Source organism: Bemisia tabaci, chromosome 9 (genome assembly GCF_918797505.1).
Source record: "Bemisia tabaci chromosome 9, PGI_BMITA_v3".
Taxonomy (NCBI): domain Eukaryota; kingdom Metazoa; phylum Arthropoda; class Insecta; order Hemiptera; family Aleyrodidae; genus Bemisia; species Bemisia tabaci.
In genome coordinates this window covers 937,274-955,842 of record NC_092801.1, presented here as the reverse complement: position 1 = coordinate 955,842, position 18,569 = coordinate 937,274, and positions in this window count along the sequence as shown.

The window sequence follows — 18,569 nt, the reverse complement described above, 5'->3', positions numbered from 1 at the left end:
TTTTTTCACTAAAAGTCAAACTCTGCTAATATTTTTAACCGCAATGCAACATTTCCCATGAAAGTTCAATCATACTCAAAAACAAGGACAAATCACTTTGAAAGGTACATCCAACTGAGTAAACCTATCAAATGATTAATCGTCACTTATTCAGGGCTGGATTTAGGTGGTGGATTGCGGCCCATGGCGGCAAATTCAAAAAGCGGCAAATTTTGCAATTTTTTTAAAATGTAGGTTTAAAAAAAAATTAGAAACGAAAATAGGCAACAAAATCTTTCATTTCCTGAGAGTATAGTAATTTCTAATTTTGTCGTTTTCAGTGATACAAGAGACAGCATCTTTCATTATTCGAGTTATGAGAGAAACCAAACACGAAATTTGGCCTGGAGCATCGCGGCGCAGAGAGCGCAATGATGACGAAGATTTGAGATAAAAAAGAGAAGCTCCCGGCGCGGCGCGGTCGGCATCTAACACGCATTAGCGCCTACAAGACTGCATGAATACTTCACGCATTGCGTCATACACAGTGCGTTCAACAGCGGTCGGCGTGAAACGCATAGCGCCTACAAGACTGTGGGAATACTTCACGCATTGCGCCATAGTTCGATCAGCGCGGCGCGGCGCGGCCGGCGCTGGAAGTTAAAATTATTAAACCACATTTATGCTTGTTCTTTCATAATTTTTTCGTTCATTTCTTTTAAATGGAAGGCCTTGTCCACACAGAGATAAGTTTACGGAACATAACTTTCGCGGAAAGGTCCGTAAATTTTTGCCAGTATTGTTTACAGGGTTTCGCAAAAAATGTGTCCAAGAAAAGTAAACGCGTCTGATGCACCCCTCTTCCTCCGGCACGTTCACTTGATGGTTTTTACTGATGTTTCAAAACGAATGAAAAGGGAGTGGCTAAATACAGGCGGCCCGTGGGCGGAAAGTAGGTAAATCCGGTCCTGCACTTAATCGTACGGAAATCACGATAAGCACATCAGCGAGCTGATGCTTGAAATTGATTCACGAAGCGATAGACATTGAAGATAAGAAGAAAATGGCGCGATTTTATTGGTGGTGGTGGTGGGTGGTTACAATACGATGGAAAAAGGAGGTAAGTCGTGGAATAACTCATGGCAACCCACGAGGGAGGGTCTCGGACCTCGGGCCTCGGGCTATAGTTAGCTCATCATTATTCCCATTCGTCTAAAATAACCAAACGTTACAGCAAATAGGATAGCTTCATTTTCCCTTGGCCCTCTTCATCTATAAGTGTTCTTATCGTCGTCACCATAAAATCCTTAACCATCTAAATTTTCATTTTTGTTACAGTTCATTCTAGCACTCTACTGAGCCGGTTTCTATGATTTATGTGGCTATCGAACGATGATAGCTCTTAGATGAGCCAGCTCTGTTCACATTTTGGAAATTTAAGGTAGAAGCTAGGAGGCGTATCCTCTTTACTGCCATGTTAAGGAAGAACGCCGTATGAACATTCGAGAGTTGCCAATTTCCCCACATGAAACATGTATTTTTGAGAACGATTATACGTATTTTTCCTTGAAATTTTCAGACATTTTATACAAAATTGCGAACAAAATTGTCTGGAAAAATTCAGGACAAAAATTCACGATTTTCACAGTAAATAAAGATTTTATTGAAGGAAATGCGGCAACGTCTGAAGGTTCATGCGACGTTCTTCCTTAGCACGGCAGTTTAGTCCATTTCACGAAGCCTGAGACTTTTAATTAATTACTTCGGCATCAAAATCAGGACATGGCAACGCATCAGTTTTGGCCGCGATGACCGCCGCTCGCTTAGCAACCCAGTGCTCCCATTCCACGTCCATCAAAAGTGCCGCGATTCGGAACTTTTTTGTTCCAATTTCTCCTACTCCACGACCGTTAAAAGTTCCGAAATTCCGTTTAGAGTTTTTCAAGTGTTCCGAGACGAATAGGACATGGTCTATTCCCAACTCACCTTAAACGCATAAACCTCAAAGATACCGATAAATGTGAATGTGGCCTGCTAGGCGATCTAAACCATATCCTCTTCCAATGCGAAAAACTAAAAGACAGAGATAAAATGTTTCAAGACTTAAAAAATATAAAATAACTCCCCCCCCCCTACAATATAACTTCATTATTACATAAACCCTCGTTAAGAAAATATAAAATAATAAATAACTTCCTAACTACCGATAACATATCCCTCTAAAGGTCCTATCCCATAACTACAAAATTTCCACTAATCCAACCCAGTAATTCATACAACTCGACTAATCCCTACCAAACAACTTGTCCTGATTGTTCACTTGGTATGTTCTACATTGCTCAGTCAATTATTTTCTTACTAGTCGCTATGTTGAGCCTCTTAGCGTGAAGCTGGTGTAGGGGACTCTTACCTTACTATATACCCACCCAACTCTCTAAAAACCTTAAAAAAATCCTACTATACACTCTTATTCTTTAAACCCCTTGTAACATTAATAACCTCCTCTGTCTATAGATGGCTGTAGATTCCTATCTTATCAATATAAAGGAATAGAAGCCAAAAAAAAAAACTAAAAAAAAAAAAAAGTGTTCCGAGAAAGGGCCGGAAAATGCAAAAGATCCGGATAACATTTCGGGAATTTCAAAAGATCCGGAATTCGGTTCTAGTTCCGGGAAAGGGGGGCGGGGACATAATGAAAGCTCTCGAAAACTGAGCTTCACGAATGTCAATCGACAATTCTGTGCAGATTAATTGAAGGGTTAGAAGGACAATGCACATAAGTGTAGTTTTTGAAAAAATTGAGATATTGATGATTTCAAGTAAAACTAGTTTTAATACATGGCCTGAGGTAAATTCGCTCTCAAATTCCAATTTTTAAGCATAAAAAGTTAGTTTGAACTTTCTTTCCGCCATAAGGATCCATGTAATGTCGAAACTTCAAACACATACCTCTCGAAATAGCAAAAACTGCACTTATGCGCCTTGTCCTCCGAGCCCCACAATTTAGGCAAAGAACGAAACAATTTGGACAGACTAATTTTTTAAGAGGTTCAGAAATAAATTTCTTCCCGAATAAATCCGATTCTTAGATGTGCTCCTGGGAATATTAAACCTGAAAATTGAAAATGATACATACCTTTACTCCCGACTCTGTCCTCAGCAATTCCACACTGATTCTCGAGGGGAGGATACTGTTGTCCGCCGATACTTCACTTACCCGCACTTTTGTAGTGTGTGCTTCTCTACACGCGTGTTCATTTTCAGAGAGAGGCAAAGGGAGAGAATTGGAGGAAAAGTACACTGCGTGGAAAGAAAAAAAAAAAAAAAAAAAAAAAGATGGCCACACTCTGAAAAATTCACCCTGCTAATTCTGCCGTGCTTAGGAAAAACGCCGTATAAACATTCAGGCGTTGCCAAATTTTCTTTGATAAAACACAAATTCCTTGATAAACTTATAAATATTTTCCACCAATTTTTCAGATAATTTCCTTTGCAATTTAACATAAAGTTCCGGAGAATTTCAAAGGAAAAATATTCATAATTTTCCTCAAAAACGAACATTGCATCGCAGGAAAATTGGCAACTCTCGAATGTTTATACGGCGTTCTTCCTTAGCACGACAGCATTCGTCGTTCCCAGGACGTAAGAGCGTAAATCCGATCTAAGGCTCCAAAATCTACTTGCGCAATCTTTTTTTTTTCCCTCACGAAACTGACAGCGCAATTTTTGTCAAAAATGTAGCCGATTTTTCACGATAATCCATGGCAAAATATGTGAAATTTTCTTGAAAAAATTTCGTGGCCTTTCCGAGTAAAAATAAAAATTAGGAATGATAGTTTGGCAACGTTGATAAGTAGTTACGTCCCTTCGTTTTAAGAATGACGAATTTTCATTCAGTGGCTATGAAATGCGCAATTCTGTCGGTACCTATACTTGATGGCATAGACAATGTTTTTTTCCCTAGTCTGGCGTAGACTTGCGTGTGTATTTAAGTGCTCGGGTCTGGAAATAACTGGCGATTTTTTAATTGCACTGAAAAAAAAATATTGCTAAAATTGTCGTGCACGCGGGTATTTCATGGCATGGTGTAGCTAAAAAACGAACGTGCAAACCATGCAGGTAAAATCGCTACACAAATTTCAGCTAACTTACACACACGTGTGTAGGTGATTTTGCTCTCTGAAAAGCTACGTCTGTTACCTTTTTAGTTATTCTTCCGTAAATTTCGCTATTTTTCCGTAAATTCCGCTATTACAGCCCAACTATTGAGCTAGTTATACTGTTCGCATAGTACCAATACCAAAAAATGCAGTTACACTTCCAAGTCACTCGATGCAAGATTAACTGCATGAAGGCGCGCAGATGTAGCAAATCGGTGTAGAAATTCGTGCTAGTCATTCACTTGATTCAACACCGTGCACGGATAAGAAAGCTTTACGAAGTGAAGCAAATCTTGCTTCACCCTAAATCGGTGAATTAGCAATCCTTTTTTTTCAGTATGTATTTAAGTGCTCGGTTCTGGAAATAACTGGCGATTTTTGAATTGAGCATAAAAGAGGTTAAGTCACAGAGAAAGCACTTTGTTGCGAGGTAAAACTGTGGGGATTCGTATCTCAGTCTGCGGCGAGAGAACTTTTCCGTCACTTTTTGACGTTCGGACCAAGGACGTACGTCAATCGGCGTTGTCTGTAAGGAAAAAGCGACACGACAGCAACATGCCTTTAACAAAAGCGTATCGAATATCAATGTATCGATTATATCGATTGATTATCGATGGATACCATGAATCGGGGACGTAGACTTTTCTCTCAACGTTCGCCTGTCATATTCACTGGGGGTGTGGCGTGTTTTGGGATATATCGATTGATCGGCCATTTAAATCTATGGAAAAGTATCGATAAACAGGGTGTTCGCAGCGAACACCTTACTAATCGATTATTTACCGCAGCTTCAAATGGGGTAATATCGATAGAGCACAAAGCACGCCACGCCACTGATGATCTCTGGCCGCTACGTGGCCCAACCCCGATGGGGCCTTTGGGGGCTCTTTTGATTTCATGTGAATAGGGGGGCTCAGCTAAGGACTACTTTCTACGGATAGCCGAAAAAATCATTAAAATCGGCCCGGTAGATCTTTAGAGAGGACTGTGACAAAAGAACCAACATTACAATACGGTATTTTATTAATTGATATTAGTTTTGTAATGGTTCAGCTTTTATTGCCGATGATGAGAAATTGCTCGAAATGCATTCATGTAATCAATAACTAAAATAAACGGTGATAACTAGAATACGCGCTTTGCGATGCACGATTAACTCTCTTACATTTATATTGTTCAAATGAGAGAATTTAGAATTTTACCATGCATTGTAGAAAAACCTGGATCCTACTTTAAAAATCTGAGGAGAGCTGCCTTATCCAGGGATTGTTATCCGCCGATAACCACGAAAATTATGGAAATTGGCTGCTATGAGTAGAACGGTAAACGGAAGTGTGACAAAAAAATGACAATTCAGGGGAACAAAGACTCCCCTTGAATCCTCATGATTTTTTATGATATTTATTATTTATACCTAGTGTCATATTCATTGTTTTTTGACAAATATCTTGAACTGAGGACATTTTGTAAAAGCGATCAAACTCTTGCTCCTTTTTTTGAGTATGTGGGTGTGTATGTTGTTTTCTAAATTTAAAATGGTCTTTATTTTAATTTTTTTTTAAAACATGACCTACCATCAGTATTCTATTAATATTCAGTGCGAATTATGTTTGCATTTTCAAAAGAGATTGCCAAAAATTCTTGGCAATACTGTCAAAAGATGCTGCCTCTTTCTCTCTAAAGGAAAAAGATAATGCAACGCAAAGAGGCTTTTTTGACACTGGTAAACAGCACACACGTGAATCACGCGGTTGCATCATCGAAATCTCTTGAAAGCACACGTGGCCATCAATGACGGCGGAAAATAAAAACCAAAAAAAAAAAAAAAAAAAAGAAATGCCTTAGGTTGAAGCAAATGGATGTAAGTACTTCACACGAGAGTGCAAAAATAGAACAGGCGCGAGGATATTTTAACGGCCTTTTTTTCATTTAAAAAACCGAGTCGCAAAGACCTTTCACCTCACAGAGAAATATTGCGAAATGAACAACTCTTGAATTTTCAAATTGTATGTTTGGTGAAGATATTGTCTCTCCCGAAAGATCTGCATACACACATCTTTCAGATTTTAAAATCGTTTTGCCAAAAAAATGAAAAAAAAAAAAAAAAAAACGCTCTTGATAAATAAATTATGGGGAGGGGAGAGTGGAACTACCTCTGATTTTACCTTTCTCGCTCTCATCGTAAAAAATTTCAAAAAAAATGTTAACCCTAAAAAATAACATGTTATAAAGAAATACTAGTTTTCATGGAAGATAAAACAAGTAGAAACTTTTATAAATTACATTCAATCAACTGCCCAGGCATTTAACTTAAAATGCTTAGTTTCATTATTTGCCTACGCTGAAAAAATGCAGATTGGTAGACTTTTCCATTCCTTCACGCTGTATTTCACACGGCGTAAATTCAAGGTCGATTCTGCCAGAGGAATGGTTACCTGTACCAGTGTATAGTAACGTTTTTCTTCTAGCAGAATTGACTTTGAATTCACGCTGTTTATAATACAGTGTGAAGGAATGGTAAATTCAATCAATCTTCTTTTTCAGTGTACGACATTGCAAAATTTGAGTAAAAAATATTTAGTTTCCCTTAGCAAGTGTGTGCGCTGCAGAATAATGTAGCAATGCCGCTTGTAAGACGCCTGAAGCACGGACGCAACCGTAACGTAACGAAACAAACCAGTTACGGCACGCGCCCCCTCGGTTTATTCCATTGCCGTTTACGTAAGCGCAGCTATGTATAAGCTTTACGGTACGGCCACAACGTCCGGTCCTCGGAATGCTAAGCGTTTACTGCCGTGCTAAGGAAGAACGCCGTATGAACATTCGAGCGTTGCCAAACTCCCATCGATAAAATGTTTATTTTTGCGGAGAGTTATGAATATGTCTCCTTGAAATTTGTAGAAACTTCGGGTGATATTGTGAACAAAATTATGTGAAAAATTGGAAGGAAAATATTCATTAGTTAACCAGGAAACCCGTGTTTCATCAAAGGAAATTTGCCAACGCCTGAAGGCTCATACGGGGTTCTTCCTCAGCACGGCAGTAAGCGTATAAGAAACATAGATGCTGGAGTTATTCTGAGTAACACCTACAAACAAACACGAAAAATTAAAAAATACTCAGAGAGAGAATGAATGAAGAGCCGTCTGGGCAACGCTGCAAGTAGCCCAGCTGTATATATTTTTGTAGAATATAGTCTAATCCATCGGTAACCATTCTATGTAAATAGATTATTATCATATAATCCAAACGAAAAATAGCAATTTAGGAGGCAATTTTTAATTTTTGAAGTTTTATCAAAAATGGCACAAACAGAGCCTTTAAAAAGTTGCCTTTTCTCTCAAGAACCCAGTAAATTAACTGAAATGTAGTTGAGATGATATCTCGTACTTAGGCCCACAACATCCCATCTCAGGCCCTGGTACCAATTTTAAGGTCCGGGCCCCAAGCACGGAGGGGGATGGGGGGGTGTCCGAGGGGCATCCCCCGAGAAATTTTAGAATTTATACGACTAATCGAACGCATTTTGAAGCTTCCATAAATTATTTTTCCATCAATTTCTGCGGAATAATTATGTTTTTTTTCTACTTTCAGCACAAAATACTTGCGAATTGTTGCATTCAAAACATCTGGAAAATTTTAATTTTTTTTTTTTGGGGGGGGAAGGGGGCATATGATACTATTGTCAGTTCTAAGAGGGTCAGGCCCCCTGGACTCCCTCTTCGTTTGTCCATGGCAAGGGAGTTGGACCATGAGAAATTGAAGTCGAGGATGCCCAGACTGGAGACTCTTAGCATCTGACGACGGAAGAAAATGAAACGCAGTTACTAAAAATATCCCTCTGTACTGAAAATCTTGAAAATAGTAAGAAATTTTCCAAGAAATATAAGATTTTCTTTGAAAATTTAAGAGGAATTCTACAGTGCCCCAGCGTGTTTCTGAAAACCTATTCACCTTTTGCGAAATTTTTAGGGTAAATTTTTCACTTTTTCTTAAGAAACAAGGGTTGCATATGAATTTGTAGTGTTTTTCACGGGTATAACACGGGCCCCCTCGGGGGTCCGGGCCCCGGTGCCAGGGAGCCATTATCCCCCCCTTGCGGCGGGCCTGCTTCATGCACGCTGGGCGTGTCGATTTCCCTTTGACATTTTTGCAGTGGTGAATGCATAGCTGAGGTACGCTTTAGCTAGAATTGTATTTAGCAAATGGGTGGTTTTTCTACGAGGATTAAAAATAAATATGTGGCACGGAATATAACAAAAGACTATGAACTATGCAAAACGATAATCCGGGTATCGGAACTTGGTTGATTTGAAAACGCCTTCAAATGCGGCGTTATACCTCACGAATTCCGGAGAGTTCAAATAGTTGTATCATTGCGCCGTAAGAATTTGACGGAAGATTACAATTGAAATAGCCTCCATGCACGCTGGGCGTGTCGATTTCCTTTGACATTTTTGCAGTGGTAAATGCATTGCTAAAGTGAGCTCCAGCTCGAATTGTATTTAGCAAATGGGTGGTTTTTCTACGAGGATTAAAAATAAACAAGTGGCACGGAATATAACAAAAAAATAGGAACTATGCAAAACGATCGGAAACGGTATCGAAACTTGGCTGTTTTGAAAACGCCTTCAAATGCGGCGTTATACCTCACGCATTCCGGAGCGTTCAAATAGTTGTATCATTGCGCCGTAAGAATGTGACGGAAGATTACAATTGAAATAGCCTTCATGCAGGCTCGCTACATCCCATCTCGGGTCCTGGTACCAGTTTTAAGGTCCGGGCCCCAAGCACGGAGGGGGATGGGGGGGGTCCAAGGGGCATCCCCCGAGAAATTTTAGAATTTATACGACTAATCGGTCGCATTTTGAAGCTACTATGAAGAATTTTTCCATCAAGTTCTGCGGAATAATTATGTTTTTTTTTTTTTTTTTTTTTTTTTTTTTTTTTTTTTTTTTTTTATACTTTCAGCACAAAATACTTGCGAATTATTGCATTCAAAACATCTGGAAAATTTTAATTTTTTTTTTTGGGGGGGGGCATATGATACTATTGTCAGTTCTAAGGAGGCCAGGCCCCCTTGGACTCTCCCTTTGTTTGTCTATGGCAAGAGAGTTGAGCCATGAGCCATTGAAGTCGAGGCTGCCCAGATTGGAGACTCTTAGCATCTGACGACGGAAGAAAATGAAACGCAGTTACTACAAATTATCCCTCTGTACTGAAAATCTTGAAAATAGATAGAAATTTTCCAAGAAGTATACATCTTTGAAAATTTAAGAAGAATTCTACAGTGCCCCAGCGTGTTTCTGCAAATCTATTCACCTTTTGCGAAATTTTTTGGGTAAATTTTTCACTTTTTCTGACGAAAAAAGGGTTGCATGTGAATTCGTAGTGGTCTTTCACGGGTTACACGGGGCCCCCTTCCGGGGCCCGGGCCCCGGTACCAGGGATCCAGTATCCCTCTCCCTTGTGGTGGGCCTGCTCGTACTAAGAACAACCTCTACTTTAATTTTCCGTAAAGATCAAAGTTGTTTTTTTTTTCGATAAAGGGCTGCAAAGTTTACATTTTTAGGACATACACAAGGATACTTCAATGCTAAGGAGACTTTCAAACGCGGAGCGCTGAAAATGGGATATTTTTATCTGATCCCATTTCCTTTTAACTCTTATAACCCAGGTCCTTGGCAGTTGACTAAAATGATACAACAATAAATTCATCAAGTTTAAAGTGGTAATATCAACAGAAGAGAGCTCTCTTCTCTTTGTCTTGATTTTCTCGGCCATCATGTAGTCTGCAGGTTTCAATTCGGAATTTGCTTATTTTATTTTTATTCTTCCGACTGAATATGGTTTTGTTTTGGGCCAAAACGTCTCGGGTTTTTATGTGTAATTTTTAGCCTTGTTTCTCGTTTTTTCTCCTATGTTTTTTTTAAACACAGTAATGGGGTTAACCGCAATGATGAATCAAAAGACCCTTCCCTGGAAAATATGTTTTTCTGCTGGGATACCTTGCGTTAGCATAATTGGAATTCTTTCGCAAAAATACATCTAAATAATGTTGCAGTGATCTTCATATACATAGAATTTAATAGAGCTTCCGATGCGAACGTGGGGGGAGCTCGGTTTACTAAAATTTTGGTCATGAATTATTGTTCTGTTATTATTCACTTGTCATAAATTATAGCCTTTTACACAGAACCAGTGTCGTAATCGTTAACTTGGAGTTAAGCATACTTCAGTGCGAGACGAGATTTGCCAACAACGCAAGACGGTAATCCCCCGAAGGATTACTGTTTCTGTACAGAGGATGTTTTTTGGTCTACCTTGGAGATTGAAGGCGAAGTTACAAAGTGCGTGATCCTAATGCTCCTTCCACATCAAATCCGCCCAATTCTAATTTTTAGTAAAAAAAATGTACCAGAAAGCTAGAGCTGGATTTTTCTACAACGCGATGAAGGCATGGAAAGTCTCAATAATTTTTATAAAATCACACATCAAATATTTAAATATCTAAGGAAATACAGCTTTATTATCAATAATTTTTACAACATTTTAGCAATATTTTAAGGAGTAATTTCAAAGTATTTCAACATCTGCTGATGTGATATGGCACACATCTATTGATACCTGCAAATAATTCCACTTTAAGAAAATAACATCAGCTAAGTCTCACACTTAAAATTCATATTGCCTAAGAAATATTCATGCGCCTGAAGAATTTTACAGGAGCAGAGCTTTGAGCCAAGTCAGTCGAAAGTTCTCCAACAAAGGCAAGAAAACTTAAGAATAAACCTACGCCTAGACCAATAAAAGCAGACTGTAAGTCACTCATATCGTATGCTCGAGGCTCAACATTTACTTCCCTTGCAGATGAATTACCCCACATAACTGTATCTTCCGACGTGTCATCCAAAATTCTTCTAGCGTGCCCAGTCTCCAGCATATGCGCGATAACTTGATTGAGTTTATCATAAAATATCGAATTCTTTAAAATTGGCATCGTTATAGGATACATCATTAGGCACTCTTTCACCAAATGGTATTCCAATGCTTCGTCTTGGAATACTTGTTTTATGATGACACTTTCTCTAGGGTTTGACATGAAAGGCATACTCACCAGGAAAGCGTTAGAAGTTGATACAGAAAGTATACTTGATACACTTTGCTTATCCCCCGGCTTTCTTGAATTGTAGGAGAGAAGAGCATCCAAGAACAATTCAGTCTGATAGAACAAATAATTCATCACTAACTTCATCCTCAATGGCTCCAATCGGTCAACGAAAAAATTAATGTCCGTTTCTAGAGTGTTTAATGTTTCGATGTCAAAGTCCGATTCTTCTAAAGCCGCCAAAGAGTCAATTTCTGGATATAATACCCGGTCACTTAGTAAAGTGGTCATACTACCTAGAAATGCTGTGGACATGATGAGTGCAGAGAAACTAAATATTGTGAAAATCATCTTCCCCGTCACTAGACGGCCCAAAGTTAAAGATGGCGGACTTCCACAAAGGATGTATGCGCATACGGTCAGCATCGACGATGTGTCTCTGAAAGTATCCCTCTCTGCCTCAGAGTACAGTTTAATAAAAAAGTCACGCTGTAAATACTGAAAAACATATTGAAAAAAGCTAAACATAAAGATGGTAATTACTGTTAAAATCCAGACGACTGGTGTGAAACTTACAAAAATTACCAGCCCTTGAGACATGAAGGCACTGTGTGGAGTGGCAATACATATGGCGGTAGTATCAATGCTGAGCGCAAGGTCAACCTTTGAGATATCAGATCCCTCCATGGTAATTCCATTACACTGAAATAAGAGCAAACTGATATCGTATCTCAAGCCGTCTTCATCCTCAGGGAAATCATCCCATTCATTGAATTTCAAACTACAATTTAGAGAGATAGCGAGGTTTTCGATGGCAATCTCATGAAACGAAATCCATTTTTTCCAAGTTGCAGGATTCACAACGTGCGGTTTGCGCATAAACTGATAGATCATGTGCGCTTGCATTGGTTTTCTTTGCATATTACTTAAAGAAAAATCGAAAAAATCTTCATCCCTTTCCCCCTCAAGCGAAATTAGAATTTCTTTAAAAGGGTCATACTTTTCGCAACCTTGAGGATGGCAAATGATCGCTTTCCGGCTTTTGAAAAAACGCCAAAAAAATTTGAAGCAAAACATCATGCTGCCAAACGGATCGATTTCATGATTATTCATGGTTTTATTCGCAGATTCTCGATGCCTCAAGTTTTGCCGAGGTTTGGGGCTTGACTTGCTGAAATTAAAGCGTAAATTTTTCAAGAAGAAAATCAGGTGATTTTTGGAGTTCCAAATTGTGTTTGTGTAGAGACTGCGAGTTGCGTTGAATACCGGATCACTAAGAATAGAGCCGTCTCTCAGCTCCGCGGATGATAAACCAATCGTTTGATCGCAAGTTTTATCCTCCCTTGACCAGAAAAATTGTCCGTCAACTTGAATACAGTAGTGAGAAAAAGAGCTTTTAAAAAGAGACCCTTCGTGTGTTTGATTATTTACAGGATCCGTGGAAAATTCACCGTTTAACTCGAGCGATATCTGTCGAGAGGCCGAATAGAAAATCAAACTCAAGAGTTCGTTGACATCATTGACAATGAAGATCATATTTTTTCTGTGGTAAGAGAGCACTGAACTCGTCAATTTGCTATCCTGGGATATCACGATAGTTTGAATGAACGCATTTTGCAAATGTTGAATGAACTGCTTGAAGGTGGGATCCGAATCCAGTTCGATCGCATAGAATACATTTTCCTGCGATTGGTTGACCATGTTTTGACAAGCGCGGAGAGCAAATGCATTGGGGGTTTCCCTTTCATCGCTCAGAGTGTTCTGGAGATGGATGAAACTGAGTAGTCCGTACTCTACCCGGTGGGAGAGCAACAGACCCGCAAGAAGGAACTTCAACATTGCAATAACTATAAATCAAGCTGCGGGAGAAGTGAAGAACAAAATAAGTGATATAATATTCTCGTACCTTACAAAGTATGGAAATTATGCGGATGTGTTAAAGCACCATCACTGTTTTCAGAATCACGAGACACTTTTTAAATTCAAGGTTTCAACGTCGGCCTGCCATGCACCTCTCGCTTCAATAATGGTAAACACCTGGTTAAAGCAACTTGTGATAATATAAAACTTGAGCTTTGATTAGTTTATGATTTTTACTCAAATTCATATAACTCATGATAAAAATTACTGCGCTTTTAAAAGAAAGGATAATGTGATGCACCGGATAAAAAACTGTGAAACTGCGCATTTTACGGAAATTTCCAGAGTGGAATCTTGACCCATTTAGGCTTTCATAAGGAAACAGAAGTGCCGCACATGGAAAAACATTTTAAGTATGTTTACATTGACGGAAGGCTGTAAGGGATCTGTCTTACGGAAAAGCATAGTAGTCAAGGCTTCATCAGAAATTCAGACAATATCTAAGTCGTAAATGTCAACATAATCGGTCAAAATATATATATACTTACAACAACGAGGTAGGCAATAACAACAATAATAGAAATTTAGGTCAGAAGAGCGTGGATATGTGATTATTTATTGTCTCACAATATTTTACTATTTATGCCTATGTTAAATTTTTAGATTAATTAAGATAAAAAATTCTCAGATTTTTGCCTCGCTGCGTTAAAAGTGTTCCTTTAAAGTAATGAAAAACATGGAGGTACGAAACTAGCAATGTGTTTTTTGTATTAAATAATGAATCGACACGAATTCTTATAATTAATAAATGAAACCGTATAATGCGCTTACCATTTAGCGCAGAAAACCTGCCTGCTGCTTGAAAGTCTTACCTCATACCTGAGAAAAATTTCACCTAGATTCTGCAGGGGGTGACAGTCAGAAAAGCACCAATATGCCTAAAAATTTCCATTTTTCCTGGTAAAATCGGCTTTTTCGAAAAATTGGAGGGTGATGGAAAAAACTAGGTCATATGCAGATTCAGCGCCTCAAAATACTTACGGATTACCAAATCTTGTCCTGGAGTGGAAAGTTTGAAATACCGCGATGGAGTTACGTGCTTTCGCCTTTTGGCCAGTGGCGTGGCGTGAATCGCGATGTATCGATTGTTGTGCCGTTTAAACCTATGGTAAAGAATCGATTATTACGGTGTTCGCTGCGGACACCCTGTTCATCGATCCTTTTCCATAGGTTTAAATGACATAACACTCGATACATCGCAATTCACGCCACGCCACTGCTTTAGGCCATGGACATACACCTGGCCGCGGTGTGAAGCGGCATGTAGACGTTTAAGTGCCGGTCCGAAGTTGACAGTATACACCGAATTAATTGTCACAACCAGCACGGAATAATTGATTCACTTTCAGTTTTAACAATCCTAAGGCACGCTCGCGACTTAGAAACGAATTATTCGCGAAAGCAGTTAAGCTGTTACATCACTCGCATTTTAATGCGTTTATTGAACCTACTGACGCTGCCTCCATCAAAGTATAGGAGGAACTTTCTGGTAACTTGGTGTTCTTCTTCTGACCAGGGTGGCAAAATTTCATGAAAAATTAAATCTTGAAATTTCACGTGAAATGTTTCATGATATATCAGAAATTTATGGAGGATCTTGAAAAATACCGGTTCCTTTTCGTGTTTCGCAAAATGTAAAAATTGTGACTTTCTTCTATTTTTGTATGTTTGAGTGCGGGTTGCATACTCTACGCTCTAAAAAATATGAAATTTTTTCACAGCCTCGTGAAATTTCATGAATTATTTCACTGAAATATCATGAAATATTTCTTTGAAATTTCCAATCTTTCATTTGTTTCCGACGTTTCATGCCACCCTGCTTCTGATTAACAAAAGTTTCGTTTCATTTGATACATCGTATCATTCAGACATATAAATTTGCAAATGTTTTTTCTCATAATTATGTTTTATCATGGTAGATCGTGACTCGTATTCAAAGAAGTGACGGGGAAGATGTGAGTTAATTTGATCTATTTGCGGGCCACGCGTATTAAACTGTTGCCACCAGTAAAAAAACGCCTTCAGTTTCGCGTAATACTGCACCGCTGACACCAGAGTTAAAATATTTGTATCAGAAATTACTCTGCAAAATCCTCCGCTTTTCCTAAATTCATGAAATGTATTGTCTCTCATTTAGTCGGAAAAGCCTCTATGGAAACTGTTAAAACTATCAAAATATAAAATGTTTAAAATAAATTAAATTAAAATTGCTTTGGAGACATTTATAATAACTCCTGAGACAGATTCTTTCCTTTGGAAGCCCCGTATCGACGGTGACGGTGAATTGAAAAATCTCTGCTCCAATTTATTTTTTTAAAGCAGAACTAATTAATATCATTCATCATAGTTTTTACGAAGTTTTCGTCGCTTGGAGAAGAAAAATCTCGTAAGTTCTCATGAATGGACGTTGAGTAGTTTTCATTTAAAAAAAAGTAAAGTATGACAGGAAGTCTGCAACGTCGAAAACCGAGATACGTGATTTGATAGTTTCATCGTCGACATGGTTTACACTGTGATTAAGGTATCGAGGAAATCTTTGACGTAGCATTTTAAAAAAGGACAATTTTTGCTAAGTTGGAGTTATTTCGGAAATAGGCCCTTAAAAAGGAATTACGTTGCTTCACTACTGTAAAAAAAAAACTGATGGAAAATAAATTGCAAGGTTTTGTAATTTTGCGGTAGGTCCGCACCCATCTGAAAGTTTTTCAAAGTCATAGAATTGCCTCCTCCTATTTTTTTCATTTTTTACATTATAGGTACTTTGGTTATTGATATTTTTAAAAATCACAAAAAATACAGCTAATAAGTCCATCCATCGAAACCTGCGGTAACTACTGGTACCGTCGCACAACAGAAGATCTCGCTTATTTTGACACCTTGTCCTTGCGATCAGAAGCGGAACCAGCAATTTGGCAACACCGAGTATCCTACATTTAAAGCTATGTTAAATAATCGATTATTGTCGAAGCATCTGGCCCCTCCAAGAATCGGTATATTTCCCCAGGTTTTTACAGAGAATTGACAATGTTGCCAATTTGCCGGATCCGCTAATGCTTGCGATCAAGGAATATCACGGGGTGAATGAACCGTCCTGCGGTGAAGCATCGCCGACGTGCGAATCTAGAGAAAGCAATGCGTCTTGCAAAACCATCCAACAGATCAGTGCCAAACCAGCGTTGGCATATTGGAGAAGTATCTAGTTTTCCCTGGAAGGAAATTATAAAAAGATCGATCGATTCGGCAAAGTTCGGATTTGAAAAAAAGGTCAAATGATAAGCGGCATACTGAGAGGCAAATTGAATCATTTGTTGAATGAGCGTCATCTTCTTCGATTGTTCCTTCAAACCGAACCGTTATTTCAAAAGCGTGCCCTACGCGAAGGAAAAACGCCATTAGAACCTTTGACGTTGCCAGATGTCCTTCACTAAAAATCGAATTTACTCGGAAAATTTTAAATATTTATTTTTCAAAATTTTAAGAAAATTTTGTTCGCAATCTATATATTTAATATCCTAAGGCCTTTTTTGGCCTCCAACAGTTTGTGCTAATTCGATCTCGGAAACTACTGGACCGATTTTGCTCGGATTTGTTTTAAATGAAAGCTCTTAGGCTGTAGACGTGCCAACATCCTTAGTTTTTCGATTTGCGAGACCGACGTTGCAAAATTTACCTCGATTTGGTAACGACATGCTTGCGTTTTTGACGTTGGACAGTTTGTGCTAATTCGATCTCGGAAACTACTGGACCGATTTTGCTCGGATTTGTTTTAAATGAAAGCTCTTAGGCTGTAGACGTGCCAACATTCCTTAGTTTTTCGATTTGCGCGACCGACGTTGCAAAATTTACCTCGATTTGATAACGAAATATTTTCGTCTTTGCCGCTGGACGAGTTATAAGGTTGGGGGACCTCCCACCCTCTGATTTTCCGTTTCCCTCTCCACGTAAACCCATCCCTACCTGCCGTTAGTACGTGTCACTGCTCTGGCATGGGTCCTTTGTCAGTATCACTCCCTTTCTTATGCCGTCTGACTCGGAACACCTACTACGCATTTCCTCCGTCGAATTGCTCATTATCAGTTTTCGGTTTGTCCAGGTTTCTCAGTAGTGGGTCTAGAGTTTTGCTTTCATGATTTTATCATTATAGTTTTTTTTTACATGAAAATTACTTAATTTTGATGTGTATTTTTCAGAGGATAATTTTCCTTTTTACGGCAGCACAGGTTTTATTAATAATTAACTTTTTTACAGCAGCTCATGTGTTCTTCCAAGAGAATCGGTGATTAATGTTCACCCTTTCGCACCGTTAAATTTTCACAAAGTGTTTTTAATTTTCTTTTCAAGGAGTGTTTTTTATTTTTCAAAGATGTTTCTTTTTCTAGAAGTAGGTGGTTATCATTATCAGTTTCTTATTCTTTGTTTTTGAATTTATCATTTTTTTATCATTTAAAATTTTCCTGGAAGTCCTCTAATTACTCGTAGTAGCAAAATTTGGCTCGCGAAGCGAGCCAACATTCACTCGCGGAGCGATTGACTGGGGGTCCAGGGGGCGAAGCCACCGGCTAGCGGCGCAAGCGAGCGTAGCGAGCTGAAGCAGCTAGTTTCATCTTAAATATCTAAATTTTCAAGGGAGAACACGCATAACTTTCCTCATAAATACATGTTTTATCCGGGGAAATTTGGTGACTCTCGAATGTTTCTTACGGCGTTTTTCCTTAGCACGGCAGAGTAGGACAAGGAATTGTTGGAGTGATTCCAAATCAATCTCTTCTGAGGCTGTCTAATGATCGTTCATTCCCGCATATTTTCGAAAATGAGACAGTCTCAGCACCTCACTAATAAGTTCTTTGGTCACATAGATTTTCATTTTTTGTCACAGTTCGCTCTACCGTTCTACCGGACTTTCCATGTTTTTTGCGGCCAGCGGCAGGTGATAGTTCCTATCTAAATCCGTATTATTCAGATTTTGGAAATATGACGCAAGTTATTTCGTATATAACGTGACAAAGTTGTGAAGTCTCTCATTTAAACCATGTTAATGCTCATTTTTTGCTATTAAACTTTCTCTGAATTTTCTTCATACATGTGCAATGCTGAAACAAGAAAATGTCAGAGAAAATCACCTAAAAGTTTCCTCTTTCAAATATAAATTAGCATTGAAGATTCTGAAACACCGCAAACAAGGGATGTCCTTTTTGCACCCAACTCCTCAATTGTAAAAGCAAAACAAGAAAACAGTGGAAACAAGGTAAAATACATAAAAATACAAGGGATATTTCGGCATCTCACGATACCATCAACATCCGCTAAAAAAATACAAAAAAAAAGAAATTAAAATCATAAGAGAAATCAAAATCAAATAAAATCAATTTTTTTTTATTTTTGTATTTTTTAGCGTTTGATAA